Source organism: Watersipora subatra, chromosome 4, assembly GCF_963576615.1.
Source record: "Watersipora subatra chromosome 4, tzWatSuba1.1, whole genome shotgun sequence".
NCBI lineage: Eukaryota > Metazoa > Bryozoa > Gymnolaemata > Cheilostomatida > Watersiporidae > Watersipora > Watersipora subatra.
In genome coordinates this window covers 64,607,817-64,632,022 of record NC_088711.1, presented here as the reverse complement: position 1 = coordinate 64,632,022, position 24,206 = coordinate 64,607,817, and positions in this window count along the sequence as shown.

Below are 24,206 nucleotides of genomic sequence, written 5' to 3'. Positions count from 1 at the left end.
GGTTTTTACAGTAGCCTGGTAAATTAATGATGTTTTTAGGCATTCTCCATTCATCGGGCACTCTTCTCTTTTTCTACAGTTGCATGTTCGGTCTTCATTTGCGGTGTTGGCAGTCAGTATAAATTTGTTGTGAGCATTGATGGACTCTCTTATATTGTTCATACAACTGTAGCTAATTTTGATATTGTTGCTGTTAAATATTTTATGTAGTGGGTGCCTTGTCGTAAGTTCCTTCTTGACTAGTTGGATGAAGAGTTTGCCGATGTTAGTATAGACATTACTGCTGTAAGGTGGGTTGTACCATGTAATCGTCCTGCTCCGTTTGCATTGTCTGTTTTTAGATGTAGATAGATGTTTTTGGTATGTTAGTTGGTGGCTATATCCACTCTTGGTTAGTGCTTCTTGGTAGATATTTGCTGTTTTATTGAAGCATTCAGCATCAGACGAAATTGTAGAGAGCCTCTTATTTATACTTGCTGGGATGTTTCTGATTATGCCAGGTGGGTGGTTGGATTCTTTGTTGACATACACTGGTCTCTCATTGGGTTTGATGTATGGCATGTGTTTACCATTGTCTAAGTTGAGGGTAACATCAAGGAAGTTTACAACTCTTTTATTAACATTGATGGTAATCTTTAGTCCATACAAGCTGAGTATAGCACAGAGATCTTTTTTCATAGATTCTGCATTACGTGCTGAACCTTCTACTATGCCTAGCCCATCATCTCTGTACATTCCCAAGTTGTTACCATATTTTGTTGTGATCTGATGAAGTAGGAATGTACCGACCAGCTCACAAGTTTCGGCACCGTCGAAACTTCCCATTGTTACATCAAATAGTTCATCAGCGGATGTTTCTCCCCAGTATTCTCCTTCACTACATAGAATTGATCTTTTGGAGTGTGTGATGATGTTTCTCTCTTCCTTGGTGATGTTATTAAATTTGGTGGCAAACTCTAGTGCGGCTTTTAGCAATTTTATATTTATTGATGGATAAAACTCAACCACGTCAAACTCAATGAATGAGCATTGTGGTTTGTGCTTGATATTTTTGAACCATCTTAGGACTGCTGTTGTGTTCTTCTATTGGTTGAGTGGGTTAGCGCTGAGTATAAATATATATAAATATATATATATATATATATATAAAATTGTTTCCTCACCCCGGATACCCCGTATGGGTGGTAAATTCTGCTCTAACTCGGGTCTCCTACCAGAGACCTGGGAGTTTGAGCACTCGCCTCAAGATCTTAGCTGTTCCCAATAGCGCACTTTTCTGCAACTCACCTGAGTTGATTGTTGTTGGTATTTGGGCAAGCCACATTTTATGCGCTGGTGTTATTGCGCCCAGTGCCCCAATGACTACTGGGATTACAGTTGTTCTTACATTCCAGCATTTTTCAATCTCTTCTCCAAGAGGGAGCTATTTCTCTACCTTTTCTTTTTCTTTGCTGGCTATATTGTAGTCATTGGGTACTGCTATATCTATTATAGTAGCCCTCTTGTTTTCCTTGTCTACCACCACTATATCTGGTTGGTTTGCTAGGACATGCTTGTCAGTTCGGTGTAGAAGTCCCAGAGGATCTTAGCGCGGTCATTTTCATTGACCTTACCAGGAGCTTCCCACCAGTGTTGTGGTTATATATATATATATATATATATATATATATATATATATATATATATATATACATATATATGTATATATATATGTACATATATGTATATATATATAATGCCATCAACATAAGTAATCATCTGTTTTTTCTAACTTGGGAGGTACTTACATAAGACTTACACAGAAAATGTTGGTTTTTTTGTAATTGAAATTTTTGCATAGAAGTGTGTGTGTGTTTACAAAAGGTTACTGTTCTACTAGAAGATATCTATCAAAACTTTAAAAACAACGATACTATTATCTCTCGAGACTGCTAAAAATGTAAAAATGAGATATCGTACTTTGTTTGACCAAAAAGTGAGAGAATGTCGAGGCTCTTCTCACGAATACAGTTAACTTGTCCGCGCCGAAAGAATATAGTAATTGGACCTTACAAAAAATATTTCTTAACAGGGGCGTCATAACGGGTGGTCGCATCTGTAAAATAATCAGCATGCGCTAAAGCCATATCTATAGCCGGATTGCGTACTAACATATCCACACACATACGACATACTTTAAGAAATATTTATATATACAGTTGTATTCATAAATATTAACAACCTCATTGTTTTGTCAATGAAAAGTGTACAAAATGTCCTTTTCCTTTGTAACAGTTCATGACTACTTAAAGTTGATTAAACGCTCAAGTTTTTTTCCATTGTCTTGAACAATGTTGAAAGTGTGTTTGAAAATCAAAATTTGACTCTCAGGTAATTTTGATTAAACTTGTGGGTAAACGATCAAAAAGTAAAAAATCGGTGAAATTTGCTAAAAATTAACTCAACCATGGTAGTGAGAGAAATTCTTACAATCTTTATAAAATTAATCCCACAACCAAACATGAGTGAAGCGAGTGTTTAAGAGCTTTATGATAAGTGCATATGTGCACACAACTCACGAAAATTATTTATCAACGGCCATCCCAAACCCTTGTACCGAAATCTCATCAACACATTTAACCATTTTTCTATGGAGTCGTTTAAGTATAATAACAATACAAAACACATAAAAATCTATTTGAATATGTTTCCAAGTGTTTGAAAAGTGTAGACAGTATCCTAAAAATTACCCATCTGATCGGATAATACATAACTAGACAGATGAGTTTGGCCTAAAATCGACATTAAAGCCTGACAAGCCTTTTTTAATCAAAATTAAGACCGGCTAACAAAACGCCGATAAAGCCGTGCAACAGTGAGTAGAACCATTAAGTGGTGCGCATTTCACGAAAAAAACGTGTACATTTCACCAGTCTATGGCATTGTCCAACTGCCAAAGGTTTCTGTAATTAACGGAGAAGTACTGAAAAGCAATCATTTCTTTTTTGCCGATTTTAAAGTTAATGACATTTTGGACACTTACATGTATAATGAGTACTTTAGTATTCCAACTGATGTCCAAAGCAGTGCAAGTAAAGGAAATGACGATGATATTTTTTTAACGATTGTTATAAGATTATATCAATATTTAATTATAGAACTAATTATTCGATTTTATAAGATTATTATAAGATTTAATTATAAAAGTAACCATTCAAATTTACAAGTTTGAAGTATACAGTGACCGATAGTGGGAAATATGTTACTGTTATTATTTTTCTTAAGATTTTTTTATGCTACTACGGCTGTGCCCAATATCGCGGTAATGCCAAACCGATTTTAATATCTTGCAAAAATATTTAATTATAAGAATAATTATTTGATTTTATAAAATTATCATAAGATTTAATTATGAGAATAATCATTCAAATTTATAAGATCAAAGTATACAGCGGCGCATGGTGTGCAATAAGTTACTGTTATTATTTTTCTAAAGGTTTTGTTGATGATACTACGGCTGTGCCCAATATTGCGGTACAGCCAAGCCATTTTAATATCTGCAAAATTAAGCTATAGGCCTACACTTTCTTATAGATATACAGCTATTTTTATGACAACCAACTAAAATCTGTTTAGATTTTTAAATCCAGCAAAATTCTTTGCATATAAATACAAAAATCTAGATAAATATCACAACTTCTTGATATTGGTCGCTATGACGTTTTGAAATGTAAGCAAATTTGTGCATTGGCATTTGTTTCTCAAACTTTAACACCAGTTTTCTCAGAACTATGTTTCGCACTAATGGTAAACATGCATTCAGTTTATTGATCATAAAATCTCCTGTAATTAAGATGGAATCAAATTTTTTGTTGCAAAATAACTGAGAATTTTTTGTTCTGTTAATGTAGATAACTCTAAATCTCACACACCCGACTTAACCATGGTTTCTGTGATCATGACCCATTTTTTCACTTTGATTACAGATCGCTGTCGAAACCATTCTACATTCAACACAACAAACTTTCAAACTGTGTATATTACACAGCAGCTTGCCATTTTACTTCTAATATTGCATTTCTTCTATTGCAAGGGAAATATATAAACATATAATCTTTTCCTTTCATTATTGCTGTTTGTTGTACATAATAACACCCAGTACATTACAGCTACCATTGCAGCTACCATTGCAGTTCTTCTATTGCACTGCAGTACCATTTGACTGCTAATATTGCATTTCTCAACCAGCAGTACCCTTATATTTTTCCATTATCACTTTGGTCGTGGGCTGTATGACAAGAGAATTTCTAGTTCTATTAGAAAGAGTGGAGTCTCAGCTTCGTTTTGATGTATAAATTGTTGGGTTTATCACAATGGTTAGACCTAAAGTGGTTTAAAGTGAAAGTAAACAAATAATTTTAACATTGTTTTATATGATTGGTAATGCATGATACTATGTTAATTGAACGAGAAAACAAAATTTTAGCAGATATTCCTACTAGTTTAGCAAGTTCAAAGTTGGAAATATATTTTGGTGCATTTACGTCGGACCATCACTGATTCTTAATACGGCTGTTTCCAGTAACGATTTCTTTACTTATTCGTTTGTAATTCAACGCATTTTATTTTCTTTTAATTACAGTCAGTTAATTACGATGGGTAGATGTCTCTTTGACATCTGACACTAAAAGTCGTAGCATAACCTTTTTTAGAGTTCCTGTCTCTCAGTCGCCAAATTTAGCAAAACTATGGCTGTCTAAGGCAAAGCGTGCCGACTTAACTTTTTGCAGACTACCTGCTAGTGCGGTCGTGTGCATTAGGCACTTCCATAAGAGCTAGCTTTATTTGGAGCAATTTGGGACAACTACAAGATTAAGAGTGAAAGAGAGAGAGGTTCCATTCCCTAATGGTGTTGTACTATGCAGCAAGAGAGCATCGTCAAACAGGAAAACCTCAACCGTAAGTAATTTATGAAGAATTTTAAATAAATGTTAATAACAAATATAGTTATTTTATAATATAAATTAATAAATATAATAAGTCAAAATATGTAGTACTGTACATTAGTACAAAGAAATGATTTGATATGACTGGATGACAATGAGACTCAGGCTGAGTTGCATAGGCTACGTTTGATGTTAACCTGATTCACTTGAATTAACTTGGTTAACTGAGTAAAAGTTAGTAAGGGAATTTAAATTTTCTGTCCGGTTTGAATTGTCAGAAATGCTCTAATTGTTCATAAAATATATGACTAATATTATCATAAAATTTGGATTGTATTATTATTGCTATATTCATGCTACCATTACTAATATAGGCTTTACAGATCACTTGAAGCGAGTAGCCCACATGATTATATTTGTAGTATTTGCGCTTTTTTGTAACATTGTTTCATCAAAAGAAAACTTAACTTTTACAATCTAACTATATAATAATAAATTGCAGATTTAAATTAGGCCTCAGTTTGTTATTGATTGTGTTGGCATTTATTTTTTTCTCTATAATTTTAGCAATCATCCCATGCAAGTATACAAACCATGTCTCTAATATTCACAGGAGCTTTCCAGAACACAACAAGTTCATCCAGTGCTCTCATGAACCAATTGATCTGTGAGTAATGAAAAAATATATCATTTATACCCAATGTTGACATGAAAGCTGTATGTTGAATCTAATAATATATTCAGAAATATCAAAGCGCATGGAGATGTGTAATATAATATTTTATATATCACTTAAAATGCCTTTTGTTTGTGAGATAAGAATAGTTAGTCATTTGTTGCATAATATAAAACAGAAATTGTACAAATGGTAAATATTCTGCAGCTGGTTGACATTTGAATAAACAGAAACTGCAGATTTATAATATTTTGAAAAACAACAGCGAATAATTTGATGTTTACAAAGAAATAGAAAGAAAGGTGAAATAGTTAATTCCGGGAAGTGCAGGACACAAAGTCCTTTGTGATGCGTTAGGGCAAGCGAGACTGCTAAACACATTACGTCTTTTGAACCATGGTCAACACACGGGTGCTTTAGAAAACCTCCACAGCCTCATATTAAGTTATGCACCAAAGCGAATAGACTTTGATACCCCAGGATATTTTACAAGAATTAAACTAGCAGTGATAGATCACAACGCGAATGTGGGAAGAGAAGTTCTGACTGGTAAGCTGTATCTACAATATCATTATACACAGATTATACTACTCTTCAGCAAGGATACAACTTTTACAGCTTGTACAACATTAAAGATACATTAATGCAGAAATTGTAATAACACAATTGATAACTGGTTTTAAATTTCAATTATCATAAAATTATTTATTAAAAATAGCGATGGGGAACTGAAGATGACAGTCTATTACTCTAAAGAAGTTAAAGGCTTTTGCACAAGAAATGTACTGTATATGCTGAAAAAAGATTTGAACTTCGAAGAGAGCTTTTGAAGATTATCTGTAAGAAATCTATTGGATCAACTCCAAAAGTACATGCAGTAAGTCATACCTAAACTGTAATGTAATAAAAGCACATTTTTGCTTCAAGATGTTGGTTGAATTAATCACTATCACACAGTCTGCTGAATAATGCATGAACATACAGTCAACATGCAGTCTTAAATTATCCTAACACTGTACTGTGCAACATTCTGAAATTACTATGATGGTGTAATATACAAATATTTGAATTGCAGGACAGAGCAGCTCTACTTTCAAAAAATCCAGATGGTAACACAGCGAAAGAAATGCATAGGTCAAGATTTACATAAAAGTTAAACTCAATTTCTAGTTTCATATGAGATATTTTTTGATAAAATTAATATAACAAGCTACTCAAATTATAAATATTATGCAGTTCTTTGTATAACATGATTTAGATTTATGCAACGTAAGCTGTTAAATGTGGTTTTTTTCATGGAGCAAGTCAAATGATTGAAATATAATTGTTTCTCAAACCATACATTATTCACTTATTATACATTATTCACTTATTCACTGTACAAGTCATGAAGATCAGCTAAGTAACATCGCTGTCAGATTCAGTTAAAATATTTATAAAAACTATATTTTGCTCAACTCACAACTGAACTTACATTAATTTCCTTCATCCATAATAAAAAAGCTCCACTTTATCCGCGTCATTCTGATCTTCATCTTCTGATTCCACATTTTTGAAGCCTACATAACTCCCATTTGGATCAGGCCACATTGTGCGTATGTAGGCAACAACGCATGAAGGAATAACTTTCCAGTTTCTTCTTCCAAGGTACTCATAGACAAAATCTATATAGTTTCTATAAGCATGGTGTCTGTAGTTTAAATTAGTCATGTTAGTAAACAGAAGAGCATCCCCTCTGAAGCCAAGATACCTTTGATGCTTGAACCATGAGAGTTGTATCGCAACTTTCTCCAATATCCGATGTATTAGTAAACTAGACTGCAGGATGCAGCTATTTATTCTGGGAATATACTGATCCTTTTGAAAGTTTGTATTAGCCAAGTTTTCAGTGAAGCAACATACTTTTTCAATAGCTGTCGGCAAGTCAGAACGATTGCCACACTTGCGAAATTTATCTGGAGTTGGTAAGACGTCAGTGGAGGTAGTTGTAGGCAAAGCAATTGTAGTTGAAGCAGTGGTAGTAATAGTAGTGCTCGTGGTCGTTGCTATACTAATCGTTGTTGAACATGTCAATGATGAATCTAATTGTTTGTTTCGCTTGCGCTCATTGAATAGTTCACCACTGATATATTTATATCTTTGCCCATCTTCAACTTCGTCATCAATTTGATAGCTTCTATAAGGAGTGGTTGTTTTAGCTGTGAGTCTTTTAGCCATCGTATTGTGAACATAATAGAACAATGACAGAAATAAATTTAAGTTGAAATATTTTAGCGGTATGTGTATTAGCAATGACGATCAAAGACGTGTTCTAAATGTGCACTTGTTTCCGGATTGTCACAATTGCGGAAGACGTGCGATGTCCCTCCCATTAGATCACGGTTCAAGTCCAACGCTACGTGTCTTTTGATTGGATGATTGATTGAGAATCAGTGTTCCCAGTGGCAAGTCCGTTTCACACTCATTTTCAAAATGACGTTATCTATCCGATTTTTGCAAAATATGCAGTTGGAAAAAGACTGTACACAGTTATATGTGAATGCACGGGCATTTTTTGTTTTTGAAGTATTATTCTGAGTATTTATCTGTTGTAAGAAATAATTTATATTTTGCTAAGCATAGTAAATTAAAACTAAACTAAACGTAGTACATTACACAAAACAAATAGGGTAAAAATTGCCCTTTATCAGTCAATTGTGTTTACTTTCCCTTTAATAATATTCCTCTCATTTGAACTATTCATTATTCCAAGGGTGTTAATATTGTTTTATGAACACGACTTTAGATATAAAAACTTTACCATTCTACTTTTAAACTTCAAATCATGAGAAAAGTGGCTTTTGTGTGGTTCAAATGACTTGAGAGAAAAAATAAAACCACTGTAAAGGTTTTTTAAACTTGTTCAAACAACTGTAACTTTTAAATTTCATATCATGTTAGAGGTGTTTTGTTGAAATAGATTAGGTGGAAAAATAAAACTGCAAAGGTTTTTGAATGAAAATGTGAAATCATTAGCAAGTAATGGCTTAATATAGTCTGTTTTGCTACTAGTCTAGTCCCTGTGATGCTGAATTGTTGAATTTTTTTTAGTTTAGAAAACCAAAAGCAGAGCAGGATTTGACTGTTCCAAAAGATAACTGTATTGTATGTCTTTAGAAATTCATTTAGTCGGAATGGCCAACCTTTTTTTTTTGGCATCAAATTTATTGGCGGCGACATTTGCCATTTACACCTGTATTGTGTGCATGGCAGTCTAAGGTGACCTAAAGGCTTTTAAACAACTAATCAACTTTGTTTTATATATAAGGTGATTTATATCTATGTATTTCATACCTAGTCACTGAACTATTACACAAGTGAATAGATGCATTATGCTATTAAATGTATTTTCTACAGACACAAGGGAGAAAACTTCAACAAATAATTGTGGTTTTTATTGAGATTTGATAAATAACAATACATACATATTGATAACTTGATTATAGGATTTAGCTCTCATCTTCCTCATCATCATCCTCATCCTCTTCCAAACCCCTGTTAGTGCATTCTGTATTGGTGCAGCCACAAAGATCGCAGTGTGGTAAGTTGGCCATCTTACATGTAAAAGCTCTTTATTAGCAGTCATAGGGTGTGTAGATGTTAGCAGGATAATATTACCAGAATTATATAACACAAATCAATGGTTTTTTTGTACTAAAATTACATTGCACTGATGGGTTTATGTTTGAGGTGAGTTATTTGCCCCTGCCAAATAATTTTGATCCTTAACCATATTAAAGAGTCTCAAGTTGAGATTTATTAATAATCTAGTTCAGCGCCACTATGTTTGGGGTTGTTGTTTTGCCTCAAACTACAACTGAAATAGGTTGTCAATCACTATTAGTCCAGTGCATGTGATGCTGAATTGTAAAATATCAGAAAATGGCCAGCAGAAGTTTTTTTGATCATTTTAAAATGGTTAATGTGGCATAAATTAACTAAAATAAAGTTCTTGGAATCTGAAAACTTGCCATTTCTAGTAAAGATGTATAAAATATAGTTGCACTATTTTACAACGGGCAGTCATGATTTTATAATTACTACGCCATGTTAAACAATGCGCTTTACTATGAGTAATTCGGTTTGTTATTATTAAAGAAAGTAGTGCGTAAGCCGCATGCATGTTTGCAAGTTGAAATGGAAAAAAAGGCTGCTACCTCATGTGCTTTTCACTGTCTGAAATCAGAAAATGACAACTGTAATGTGATTGTTTTATCATCAAAGCGGCTCGGCACTGCTGATTCATATGCTCAGCAATATATTAACTATTATCTTGACCCACAAAGAAGTTATCCAGACTCTATTTGCAACGATCTTCTAAAGGACTAGGAGCATCATCATCTTCTACCACTACCAACACCTCTCAATATATCACTATCGGCTGCCATGAGAAATGCTACAGCCATTTCACAGAGTTAAATAGTTGTTTAAAAGCTTTTAGGTCACCTTAGACTGCCACGCACACAGTACATGTGTAAATGGCAAATGTCGCCGCCAATAAATTTGATGCTGATTGAGTATTGGCAAGGTTGGCCATTCCGACAAAGTGGATTTCTAAAGACATACGTTACAGTTATCTTTTGGAACAATCAAATCCTGCTCTGCTTTTGGTTTCCTAAACTAAAAAAAATTTAACAATTCAGCATCACATGCACTGGACTATATAGCAAAAGGCCACACAAATCCCAACATATACCATACACCTTTTATACCTACTATTCTACACACTCTATACATACCACATCATCTTTCCTGCGTAATCTGTTAAACAAAATCATGCTTTGCAGTGTTGAGCGTTTCACGTGACAAACAAATATCAGAGATAGAATACCTGTTCACACAGAGACTATAATGCACTAACAACAATAATAATCTTAAAAAGAAATAGAATAGGAAACTTACCTCTCGGCGTCATATACATATTTATCATAGCAGGATTTATGGTATTTCAGCTCTCGAGCGACAGCATCACTCCAGCTAAACTCCCGCAAAATACGTTCATCTCCAAAGATCTCTGCACAGTCCTGGAATTTAACTTTAAAAAATAGCACAACCAATAGCACAACTCAAACATATACAATAAATCACAAGTTACCTTTAGTAGGTCAAAATCGGATGATATCGCCATAATAATACTATGCCATCAAACCAACGAGATCAAATCAGCCATCACAGGTTATTTAAACATTCTTCACTGACATACCTACAGTTTTGGGCTGGATTTTTTGGAGCTTATCAATAGTAGTGGTTACACATCCAGGCATGTACTTGCGTTCCTTCTGACACAGAATACATATTGGAGATAAGGTATGTCGCTGGTTTGCCACTCGTTTTCTCTTAGCAGGCCTAGGTGTCTCCCCTATACCCTCATTTTCCAATTGAGATTCATTAATATTAACAGCTGGGTCTGTCTCTGGCTGTGGTGATATTACGCAAAATGTGCAAACTTACTTTCATTTTTGCAAAGAATAGGTTTATATTATGATGGAATGAAAGGCCAAGCTGGGGCGGCGAGTTCTCAACCAGATAACTTGATAACACCGAGTCAGACCATTTTACACATACGCACTAGACTTTTGTGTACTCTGCGTAAAACAGTTGCATCTCATATATACATAAGCCTTAACCCTTTTGCAATACTGACGCTGGTGGGCAGAGCGACTATTATGTCACCACGCAAACGTTTTTATAACCTGATTTCGGGTTAGCTTATTGTCTTTTTTTATTTAATTTTTTTTACCAATAGTAAACTACAATAGATTGGTCTCTGCTAACAACAACAAAAAAGCCGTTTTGAGAAACAAAAACGATCGTTTTTGTAATACTGAATGAACGAAAAATCTGAAATAAAAATGTATTTAAATAAAATTGGGAATTTTGTTTGTGGTTGTTTCTGCTTTTGTTTCTGCTTTCTGAATGTTTTCCCAGAGTGACACAACTTTATTTTACTCTCATGACGTTTTCCAAAGGCTATAAGCAAAGGAGATTGTTGTTTGAGATAGTATTACTCAACTCACTTCAGTTCTTTGAGCTGATTGTAATGTTTTCTTGTGAGTGAAATGGCTGTAGCATTTCTCACAGCAGCTGATAGTAATATCTTGAGAGGTGTTGGTAGTGGTAAAAGATGATGACGCTCCTAGTCCTAGAAGATCGTTGCAAATAGAGTCTGGATAAACTCCTTTGTGGCTCAAGATAACAGTTAATTTATTGCTGAGCATATGACTCAGCAGTGCCGAGCCGCTTTGATGATAAAACAATCACGTTACAGTTGTCATTTTCTGATTTCAGACAGTGAAAACACATGAGGTAGCAGCCTTTTCACCCATTTCAACTTGCAAACACACATGCCTTTTACGCACTACTTTCTTTAATAATAACAAACCGGATTACTCATAGTAAAGCGCTTTGTTTAACATGGCGTAGTAATTATAAAATCATGACTGCGCGTTGTGAAATAGTGCAACTATATTTTGTAACATTTTTACTAGAAATGGCAAGTTTTCAGATTCCAAGAACTTTATTTTAGTTAATTTATGCTACATTAACCATTTTAAATGATCAAAAAAACTTCTGCTGGCCATTTTCTGTTATTTTACAATTCAGCATCACATGCACTGGACTATACGATTACAATGAAAATTTATTTGGTATGCATTTACATGATTTCAGTTCTTTTCAGTGTTGGCGTCATAAAAGGAAAATATCGTATAGACGTATAGAGTGGTCTAGAAACCCATATTAATTATCTAGTGCAATCACCTCCTGGTAAAAATCATCAAAAACCACCATTATTAAAAATAGCAACAAAACAATATATTAACCTTAGTAACTATAGCTACCTACAATAACTTTAGTGCATTTTGCGGTTATGATCGGCAAGATAATATAACATTACAATGTACTATGTGCAGAGTTCTTACCTTTGAGATACTGTAGAGGCGTAACATAAACGCTGAATCTAATTTAAATTAATTTGGCTTATTAAACACATACTTGAAAGAAGTTTTTGTATGTATTTTAGTAAACTTCAAACTTTGAACTAATATTTTACCATTTATCTGTTTGCGGATTCATTTTATTTATAGTGCATAACGCTGATAGCGAGAAAATAGCATATCAAAATTTTTTTTATTTTGTTTTAATCAGTGAAATAATCACCAAATTTTAATTTTGAGAGAAGTTATTGTTGATATCATATGACTGGAAACAAATTCGCCCTAGTATGGCGAAGACGAAAAGCGTCAATTTGTACACAAAATATTTTGCACAACACGTGGGCGCAATTAATTATCAATTAATTGACATATCAATTAATACGCCATTTAGTATGTGTAATTGAGAAAAGGATATACAGTATATAATAAGAGCAATAGAATTCTAAGGACTGTATAACTCAGTGTTTTAATGCTTTGTTAGAGCATTCTCCTAACGGTCGCATTCTCCTTGAGTTCAAATCCATCATTCGATAACTATAACTGTACAGACAGATATTTAAACAGATAAATGACAAACTCTGAGAATTATATATATAGAATAATACATTGTATAGCATCCTGTGTGATATAACAATTGCTTAGCAAGGGAGTCTACTAAAAATGCTTGTTAGGTTGCTATAACTTACAGATCTAGTGATGTAAGTCTTGCTAAGCTGAAGGTATAACTTAAATGCAGTATCTACTTTGTACTCATCACTACAAATTTTATTTATCTAACTTATCAAGGGGATCTTCTTTAACAAGAGTACCATTTTGTGCAAACTAGAAATTCCACTGCCATACAGCCCACGACCAAAGTGATAATGGAAAAAAGAAAGCGTACTGTTGATTGTTAAAAAAGTAGTTCTCAGCAGGAATTGACAGAGTATAGCGTAAATGAGACTTGTTTGAGATGATATAAAATAAATTTGAGGGAGCACGACTCTAAAAAGGTGCAACTAACAATTTATTTTGGAGGTAATGTTGGGTTGAAACCAGGTATACAAGTAATTGGTAATTGTTGATATTACAATATCTGTTATAAGTAGGCTATACAGTATCTGTTAAATGTCACCCAGTCTAGTTTCCTCTCTTTTGCGTTGTAAGAATTGGTCATTGATAGCTAATCGAGTGATGCGCTCCCTAGCGAAGTTGTTAACAAGTAAGTCATTGATGTTTCGAATTCGAGAGAGATAGAGCAACAAACGATATTCCAGCGGTCATTCCGTGGTGGCCTATATCAATGACAGCTTTAGCCGTGTTAGGACCTTGACTCTTGTGTATTGTCAAACCCCATGCTAGATCGAGAGGAATGCCTCGTCATAAAGGGGCATTGTAGTTCGGCCCTAGCTTGTACATAAGTTGTAAAGAATTTCGACTAACGTCTTAAATACCTCAATGAAACTTTCGGTGATTGGACAAAAAAAACATGGGCTGATAAACTGTGCACCACAATTTCGTACCTGTAAATCGGTCTACGCCTCAAACGGTCTACGTTTATTACAGAAACCTTTGAATAAATTTGATTACAAGTAAACAAGGCCATAGACTGGTGAAATTACAAAGGTTTTCTCGTGAAATGCGCACTGCTAAATAGTTCTACTATCTGTCGCACGGCTTTATTGGTGTTTCAATTTTCGGTCTTAACTTTTATTAAACCGAGCTTTTCAAGCGTTTTGTGGCAATTTTCGTCCAAATAAATCAGTCTATTTGTGTATAATCCGATCAGATGGGTAAGTTTTAAGATAATAACGACGGTTTACAAAGACTTGGTAACATATTTAAATAGGTTTGTATGTGTTTTGCATCGTTATTATACTTTAATGACTCTACAAAACGATGGTTAAATTTGTTGACTAAATTTTGATACATTTTGGTTCGTCTCATTGTTGATGAATAATTTTCGGGAGTTGTGTGCACATGTGCATTTATCATAAGTCTCCCAACCAATCGCTTCACTCTGTTTGGTCGTGGGATTATCACCTTCATAAAGATAACCATTTGAGCCCTTTTTTGGTCTACCAGCATAAGTCAACGATGTTGTTGATCTATTGATTGTAGCTTTTCGATCAGCAAGCGACGGCGATCAATGGGCAAGGGATGGTGAGCAACAGCAATTGACAACAAGCGATAGCAAACGACAGTGAGCGGACGGCAAGCTCTGAGAACAATGACAAGCAAAAAAGCAATGGCGAGCAAAAGAGCGAAGGTGAGTGAGATAGAGATGGTGAGTGAGAGAACAATTGCGAGTGAGAGAGCAATGGCAAAAAAAGTGATGGCGACAGAGCGATGGCGAGAGAGCGATGGCGAAAGAGCGATGGCGAGAGAAAGATCACGAGAGAGCAATGGCAAGCGAGCGAGAGATGGCGAGCGAGAGAGCGATGGCGAGCGAGAGAGAGAGCAATGGCAAATGAGGGAGTGATGGCAAACGAGAAAGAGTGATGGCAAATGAGAAAGAGTGATGGCGAACGAGAGAGTGATGACGAGCGAGAGAGAGCAATGATGAGAGAGAGAGCGATGGCAAGCGAGAAAGTGGTGGCGAGTGAGAGAGCGATGGCAAACGAGAGAGAGTGATGGCGAGCAAGAAAGAGAGTGATGGCGAGCGAGAGAGCGATGATGAGCGAGAGAGTGATGGCGAGCGAGAGAGCGATGGCGAGCGAGAGAGCGATGGCAAGCGAGAAAGTGGTGGCGAGTGAGAGAGCGATGGCAAACGAGAGAGAGTGATGGCGAGCAAGAAAGAGAGTGATGGCGAGCGAGAGAGAGCAATGATGAGCGAGAGAGCGATGGCGAGCGAGAGAGTGATGGCGAGTGAGAGAGCGATGGCAAACGAGAGAGAGTGATGGCGAGCAAGAGAGAGAGTGATGGCGAGCGAGAGCGATGATGAGCGAGAGAGCGATGGCGAGGGAGAGAGTGATGGCGAGTGAGAGAGCGATGGCAAACGAGAGAGAGTGATGGCGAGCAAGAGAGAGAGTGATGGCGAGCGAGAGAGCGATGATGAGCGAGAAAGCGATGGCGAGCGAGAGAGTGATGGCGAGCAAGAGAGAGAGTGTTGGCGAGCGAGAGCGATGATGAGCGAGAGAGTGATGGCGAGCGAGAGAGTGATGGCAAGCCAGAGAGCGATGGCGAGTGAGAGAGTGAGGTGTACTCATCATGAATGCTTATGAAATAATAAGAGGCATTAAAATGTTCAATATTGATATCATAATTTTGTATAGAAGAGTGAATTAGTTGCTGCTTCTATTGGAAAATGTTATAAAACTGCCTTGCCAAGTTTATTTATCTTTTTCTGTGCATTGTATCAAATATTTTCCTGAACTGTTTAGCGTTATTCCTTTATTTTATATGGTAAGGTGTAATTTACAATATTTTTATAGAGGTCAAGATCATTGTGTGCCATCGAAATATATCCCAAGATGGCTGCACAGAATATTAAGGTAGTGGAACATCTCACAAGCCAATATGACTTTATTCATAATCATATTTCCATAAACATGAAACTTGCAAGTTAGTATATAGTAGGCTAGCAGATCAAATGAAACCATAATATTCAGTATAAAATATGAGAATAGTAGGCACCGAGTACAAAGTGAGCCAGCGGAAAGTCAACTCACTCTGCCTAATGTTTGCTGCTACATGTAGTTATATGGCAAAAGTCAGATTATTAAGGGACGGGTTGTATCCGACCCTGGGGTATTAAACCATAACTGTCACAAACAACTTTTATCGTATTTACTGGGTAAATCAGACACGCTGATTCCGATTTTGTACTCAAAATAAAGATTAGTCCACTAACCTTCAAAGTCATTTAGGCTTTTTTAAAGCGTTTCAATATCCGTTTCGAAAACAACACAATCGGCATTACAAGCTCCGCCCATAAATATGTGACGAAACCTAGCTTTTTCAGGAACGGAAGTTAGGAATGTTTAGTCCGATTTAGAATAATAGAGATGGGTGTCTTATAACCCATTATTATCTAAATCCAGCCTGTAAAATAATTTCAGTTTTTTATGAAAGGTATATAAACTATTTAAAATTGCTCGTAGCTTGTTACATGACGTTTAAATGGGCTGAACGCCAAGAAAAATGAGCTCAAAAAGCGCGGTTTTATTACAAGCTAGCGATGTTATTGCGCTTTTTCAAATATGCAATGCTAAATAGAAAAGAAAAGACTTTCAGATAATATCAGACCTTTCAGAAAAGACCGATATTATTTTTAAGATTGAATCTAGATATTAATGGATTTTAAAACACCTATCTCTATTATTCTAAATCGGTCTAAACATCCCTACGTAACTTCCGTTCCTAAAAAGCTAGGTTACGTCACGTATTTATGGGCGGAGCTTGTTATGCCGATCGTGTTGTTTTCGAGACCGATATTAAAACGCTGTAAAATCCTTTATTACTCTGAAAGTTAGTAGACTAATCTTTATTTTGAGTACAAAATCGGATTCAGTGTGTCTGATTTACCTAGTAAATACGATAAAAGTTGTTCGGCACAGTTATGGTTTAAAGTTAAATGGGAGGACACCTGGTTACATGAATAGGCATCTTTAACTAACAAGTATATGAATCATCATGGTTGTTTTCTGTGTATGTGCAACATCTCTGATGTGACCATCTCTGTTATGTTTGGTTTTATTAATTTATTCACAATGTCTTTCTGTTTGTGTGTTACCATTAACATGAGGATGAGCTGAACTCTTGTCATTCATCTTGGACTTCATGCCTGATGTCTTGGACTCACATTCTGACATTTGTTCCTAATCACCCAATAAGAAACATGTTGAGCTACGTAGTTGCTATGTAGCTACTAGCAATATCAGTATTGATGGTATTCTCTCCATACACTGACTAAAACATGTTTAATGCTTTGGTGTAATATTCTAATGCTTGTCCGTAGTCACCCAAGGAGTAGTATGTTAAACAAATGCTAAGGTAGGAGATAGCAATATGAGTATGGTTGGTATCCTCTCCATACACAGCCTTTAGCATGTCTAATGCTTTCATGTGATATTCTAATGCTTGTCCGTAGTCACCCAAGAAGTAGTATGTTAAACCAATGTTTATGTAGGAGGTAGCAATATGAGTATGGTTGGTATCCTCTCCATACACAGCCTTTAGCATGTCTAATGCTTTCATGTGATATTCTAATGCTTGTCCGTAGTCACCCAAGGAGTAGTATGTTAAACCAATGTTTATGTAGAAGGTAGCAATATGAGTATGGTTGGTATCCTCTCCATACACAGCCTTTAGCATGTCTAATGCTTTCATGTAATATTCTAATGCTTGACTGTAGTCACCCAATGAGTTGTATGTTAAACCAATGTTTATGTAGGAGGTAGCAATATGAGTATGGTTGGTATCCTCTCCATACACAGCCTTTAGCATGTCTAATGCTTTCGTGTGATATTCTAATGCTTGTCCGTAGTCACCCAATGAGTGGTAATCTGAACCAATATTATAGTAGGTGATAGCAATATGAGTATTGTTGATATCCTCTCCATACACAGCCTTTTTCATGTCTAATGCTTTGATGTGATATTCTAATGCTTGTCTGTAGTCACCCAATGAGTGGTTTACTGAACCAATATTATTGTAGGAGGAAGCAATATCAGCGTGGTTGGTATCCTTTCCATACACAGCCTTTCGCATGTCAAATGCTTTTTTGTGATTTTCTAATGCTTGTCCGTAGTCACCCAATGAGTTGTATACTGAACCAATGTTATAGTAGGAGGCAGCAATATCAGTATGGTTGGTATCCTCTCCATACACAGCCTTTCGCATGTCAAATGCTTTTTTGTAATTTTCTAATGCTTGTCCGTAGTCACCCAATGAGTGGTATACTGAACCAATGTTATTGTAGGTGGTAGCAATATGAGTATTGTTGATACCCTCTCCATACATAGCCTTTTTCATGTCTAATGCTTTGATGTAATATTCTAATGCTTGTCCGTAGTCACCCCAAGAGTAATACACTGAACCTATGTTATTGTAGGAGCTGGCAATATCAGTATGGTTGGTATTCTCTCCATAGAGTGCCTTTTGCATTTCTAATGCTTTCATGTGATATTCTAATGATTGTCTGTAGTCACCCAATGAGTGGTTTACTGAACCAATGTTATTGTAGGAGGTAGCAATATGAGTTCGGTTGGTGTCTTCTCCATACACAGCCTTTTGCATGTCTAATGCTTTCATGTGATATTCTAATGCTTGTCTGTAGTCACCCCAAGAGTAATACACTGAACCTATGTTATTGTAGCTAGTAGCAATATCAGGATGTATGGCATCTATTTCATATTCCATATTTGCTTCTAGCATGTCTGATGACTCACAGCAATTGCCTTGCTCATAATTATCCTGCCAGTTATTAGCCAATCCAATGTTATTAAAACTTCTGTCTGCAATGGCATGCTTGGTATCAGGGTATAAAGCCTTGGTGATGCTCAGAGCTTTGGTAAGGTATTGCAATGCCTTCTTATACTCACTCAAATCCCGGTACACTAAACCGATATTGGTGTAAGTCATGAATGTGTCTCTGTGGCTCTCCTCTACATCCTCAGAAGTATTAACATCTGACTTCTCCAAAGATTGCTATTAAACAATCACTAAAGTTATATATAATATACAGCTGTATCTCTGCATATGAATGCCCCAACATGCAATAAACTCGAGATACGAGTAGACTTTCTAACAATCTTTTTTCTTGAGATACAAGTAATCATTCAGATTTGAGCGCATGAGTCAGTCCGCCAAGGCCACTACATGACCAAAAGTGTGAAAGGACACATTTGAGAGCAGCATCGCTAAGTCTTTCTTCTCAAATAAGTTGTAAAAAGGTTTTTAAGAGGTTTGATGAAAATAATAGTGAACCCGAGGCAAAAAGCACCACGGCGGAAACAAATAATACAAAATAAAACAACAAAATTAAAGTAAGTTTATTAAAAGACTAAAACTTAGCTTCAAGTGTGCATTCAGTAAGCTAAATTCATTTAAGTTAAATTCCAACTATCTCTTACGTAGGGTCACAAAAGTTTAGTGTACCAAACACATAGCTGCTAAGTCTTTCTCTCGGACCATTGTTATCCACGATGTCTGTCTAGAAGGTAAAACTTTATACAGTAGTGTAATTAGTGATGTTACATTTTATTGCACCTAATAACAACTAAACAGGTATTTGTTACTTTGTTAGCATAGGGACTCAGTTATAACAATCAAAAACACTCTTTTCTACCGTAATATTTTGTTTTAGGTTGCTTTTTAATCGCGTGGTAATGAATTTATTTGTACATAGTTATTTTATATAGGAAATAGTGCTTTGAGACAAGAGTAAATTGACATACAAGCTCAGTCCCACAACACACTAAGCTTCAAGAAGTCATGTGTTAGATACTTTTAGATACTGATCAGTATAGATTATTCAGGTATGTAATCTTACAACATCAGTACATCTACCCCGATGGTCTGTGTTTATTGCTACCATCTGATTATAGGAGTTATTATAATACTGCTGTAAGTGTAGATAACTTCTCTACTTTTAAAAACTAACTTTCTCATTCTTTTTTTTTCTCTCCTGTCATCCCTTGTCACCTAAGCTAGCCTACCCACCTTTCTATTAACACTCAACTACACAGCTTGTGATATGCTACAACTGACTCACCTCTTTAAGCAGTCGTTGAGCAGCTCTGTAGTCACCAATCTCTTTGCTGCAGTGTGCTGCCAGCAGCTTCCAAAGGCTGCTTTGAGGCTGCTTTTTACAAAAATATTGAAAGCATTCCAAAGCTAACTTGTAGTTGTGTGAGTAATACAAAAGGTATGTGCACAACTGCAAATGCTTATCAAGTGCAACTTCATCTACAGACAACTGACTGATTTTTTGTAGCTCAGCAAAGGTTGTTGAGGTAATGGGTTGTCCAATCGCTTTGCTGACTTCCTCTGTAGCATCATGGTATTGGCCTGTAAAGTAGAGTACTTCTGACTTGAGCCAAAAATCTTTTTGAGGAACTTGAAGACCTTTAAATAATGATGCCACATCGATGCTTGACTGTTTATTAGTCTCGGCAGAAAACTTGAGTTCCATCATCCTGGATTTGATGAACCGTTTGATCGGGATGAGAAAACAACCCATAATAACAACTAGATGTGAAGGAACCGCATAGGACAATATCTGACCACCTTGGTAGTATTTTTCGACTTGTACAAACTCTGCTTGACATTTCATTTTCAGATAAGAGGAAGTACGAATGTATATAGAAAGAGCGAGGAGTATGTTGAAATACTGTAGGTTTTCTGATGACAACAGACCCTGCTTATACATCTCTTTGTAAATTTCAGATGACTGGATAAAAGTGAGTCCAAGACACATCTTCAAATTGTTAGCAAGGAGAGTTGGATATCTGAATATCTTCTCTTTCACTGTGACATTCAGATTCTGAGGAGGTCGAAATGATACAAATTCTGGTAAGAAGGTATATTTATCAATGTCACTTGTGAATAAATCGAAACGCTTTTTCTTCACCTTTGCTCCTGCAGAAAAGTCTTCATATGCTTTTCTTTTAGAAGCAAACTGTGCATACAGCTGGCTCTGATCTGGTGAGTCCTGTGCATACAGCTGGTTCTGATCAGGTGAGTCCTTGGCATACAGCTGGTTCTGATCAGGTGAGTCCTGCGCATACAGCTGGCTCTGATCAGTGGAGTCCTCATTTGAGAATATGATGACAGTAGAGGAGAGCATGTCAGATTTATCTGCAAGGCGACCAACTGGTTTCTCAGCCTCATTTTTGTAGAGTTCCATGAACTGTTCAACTGTTAGTGTCAGACTCAGACCACCCTCCTTACCATTACCTGTTGGGATGTTACCAGAGTTTGTAGTGATTCCATCTATTCTGTAGCCAGTGATAGCCTTCTTAGCTAGCTTACTTAACTCACTGTTTGTCTTCAACTCATCAATATCAAAGGACTTCAGAGGGCTCTCACCTATATTTCCTATTCTGAAGTAGCTGTCTACTGCTAGGTTTTCAAAGTAATCTGATGCCTTCTCCACGATGATAGCATATTCTAGATCAGAGTAAGGAGTTGCATCTCCCTTTGCTATAGAACCTAATCCAATGATAGCAAACTTACACGGAGCTTCTTCTTCCTTCTTCTTCAGCACATCAATACTTGATTGGATAATCTTTTTAGACACTTCCACGAGTTTCTTGCTGCAGGTTTTGCTAGCTGAAAATACTTTCTGACTAGCAAACTCGGCATTTCTAAGATTTTCCCCACTGAATATGTCATCATCACTCACAGAATTTCCTAAAGCATCAAAAGCACTAAAGTCTTTCCTGGTATCATCTCTGTACTTCTCTAGAAGAGCCTTATGGTTACTGATCATCTGCTGATGTTCATCATAGTTGAGAGGATGATTTCCTTTGTACCAACTTTTTTCTATGTCATAAACTAGTCTACGCCTTTCATCAGTTGGTGCTAAAGTTACGCAGAAGTTTGCTATCCCATGGGCCTGAAATATAAAATAATTACTATTTTATATTACAATCTAATGAAATAACACAATTGCATAATCAGATTTTTACAGATAGAAGGAATCGTAAACTGTATAAGGAGACATGCGACATGCAGGTTATTTATTAAGTGAAAAGATGCTGAATTTTTTTATATTTTCATAATATTTTCATAATATTTTATTTCTTCTTAACACAAAATATAATTTGAATTTTCAAAAAAGGCATTTTAACAATTTTGAGCTTGACATGTTATTTTTTCAGCAACTTTGTTGTTAGCAGCACATTTTGTTGCTATAAATATTTAGACTTACAACAAAATATGCATGTGATTTAGTTTCTCAAAACTTGATAATTGTGTGTAGTATAAATTTGTCTAACAAGCAATTGCAAAGTTATCAAGCATTATCTTGTATAGTTGAATTTTATTCGCTGGCAAGGTTTTGATGTCCTTGTTATTGTAGTTTTATGGCACAATATTATATCCTAAGATAATATATTAGGATCATAATATCTAACTCTGTAATTATCTTGTCAGACATGGGAGCCATGTGCTTGGCACACAGTTCCAGCACAGAGCCAACTATTTTATCTTAATCATATCTGATCAGTAATTGCAAGCTTTTTCTGAAACTTTTCAAATGTGGACACATTCTATGAACATCTCAACACATGTTGAACATCTGTGACAGCAACCCGAAACCTTTTATGATCAGGTCATCATTCAACATTACAGATTCTTTCATCTGATGATCCAGCACCTCACATTATCATTACTGTGAAATCTCTATTTCAACGCCTCATTTAATAGAACGCTCCTATAGGAGAGGGGTTGAAAAATACCGCTCTACCATGTACCTAGACACCACCTCTATAGGAACGCTACATTGAAACTCCTTGATCTTTAAGAACCCATAATAGAAAGTGATCAGTGTTCACAAAAGTGTCCACAAAACAGTACTAATAATGATTAATAACTTTATAAAAATTATAACAACACTTACAATAATTATAAAAATGCTAATAATTTTACATCAATAACAATTGATTATTTTGATGTTGCTGTAGTGGTTGTCATATTTTAAGTGACGGTGTACCTGAGAAGATCATTCGGTGCAATCGTCAGAACTACACTCTGATTCGAAGTCACTAAAGTCTAACTCATGTCCATTGTCATCAGATACCTTCATAGTGTAGTTTACAATCTGTCATAAAAACTCAAAAGCGTTTTGTTGAATGAAGAGAATGCTTTTCAGGAACACCGTACGAAGTAATAGTAGCCATTCTTATATTGTATTAAAGCCTCTTTTCTAACTTTCAAAGTTTACAGTTATTTCGCCATCGAAATAATTAATAACTGTTTCGGGCTATTACCGTAGTAGTTACTTGTTTAACTCGGTCTGATGCCTTGACGTACGTATGTGAAAAACGATTAAATAAAAATGCTGAGGCCAATAGCATGAATGTCACTCAGCTCAAAGGAGAGTGAAAAATAAAGGTACCGTTAGCATCGATTCGTACTTTAAACAGGTTAAATTTATTTTCTCCAAATTCTAACGAGCTACTCGGAAAAATACAGCGCCACCCTCTATTTAAACTTCACCTCTAATAAAGCAATGCTATGGGGTAAAATGAAAAATACAAATTCATGGTGTTCAAATAGAGAATTTACGGTACTAATCTTTGAGTGTAGACGATTATAATGATGCAATATCCTCTATTCTCATGTTTTCTTCAACTGCTATTCATGTTACACGAGTGTATTAATGTTACACAAGTGCAACATTACTATTGTTTCACCCTTGGATGGATTTAATTTATCTTCTCAAAAGTCAGATGAGCTGCTTGCAAAAACACAGCGTCACCCTCTATTTAAATTCACCTCTATTAAAACACCACCATGGAGTAGGGTGAAAAAATACAGTACAATGGTGCTCAAATAGATAATGTACAGTATCTATTTTGAGTAAAGACAATTATAGTGATGCAATAGCCTCTATTCTAGTGTTTCTTTCAATTGTTATTCTTGTGATTAGACTATAATAGTCTAATCATAAGAATGTGTTATAGTAATTATAACACAAGAAAT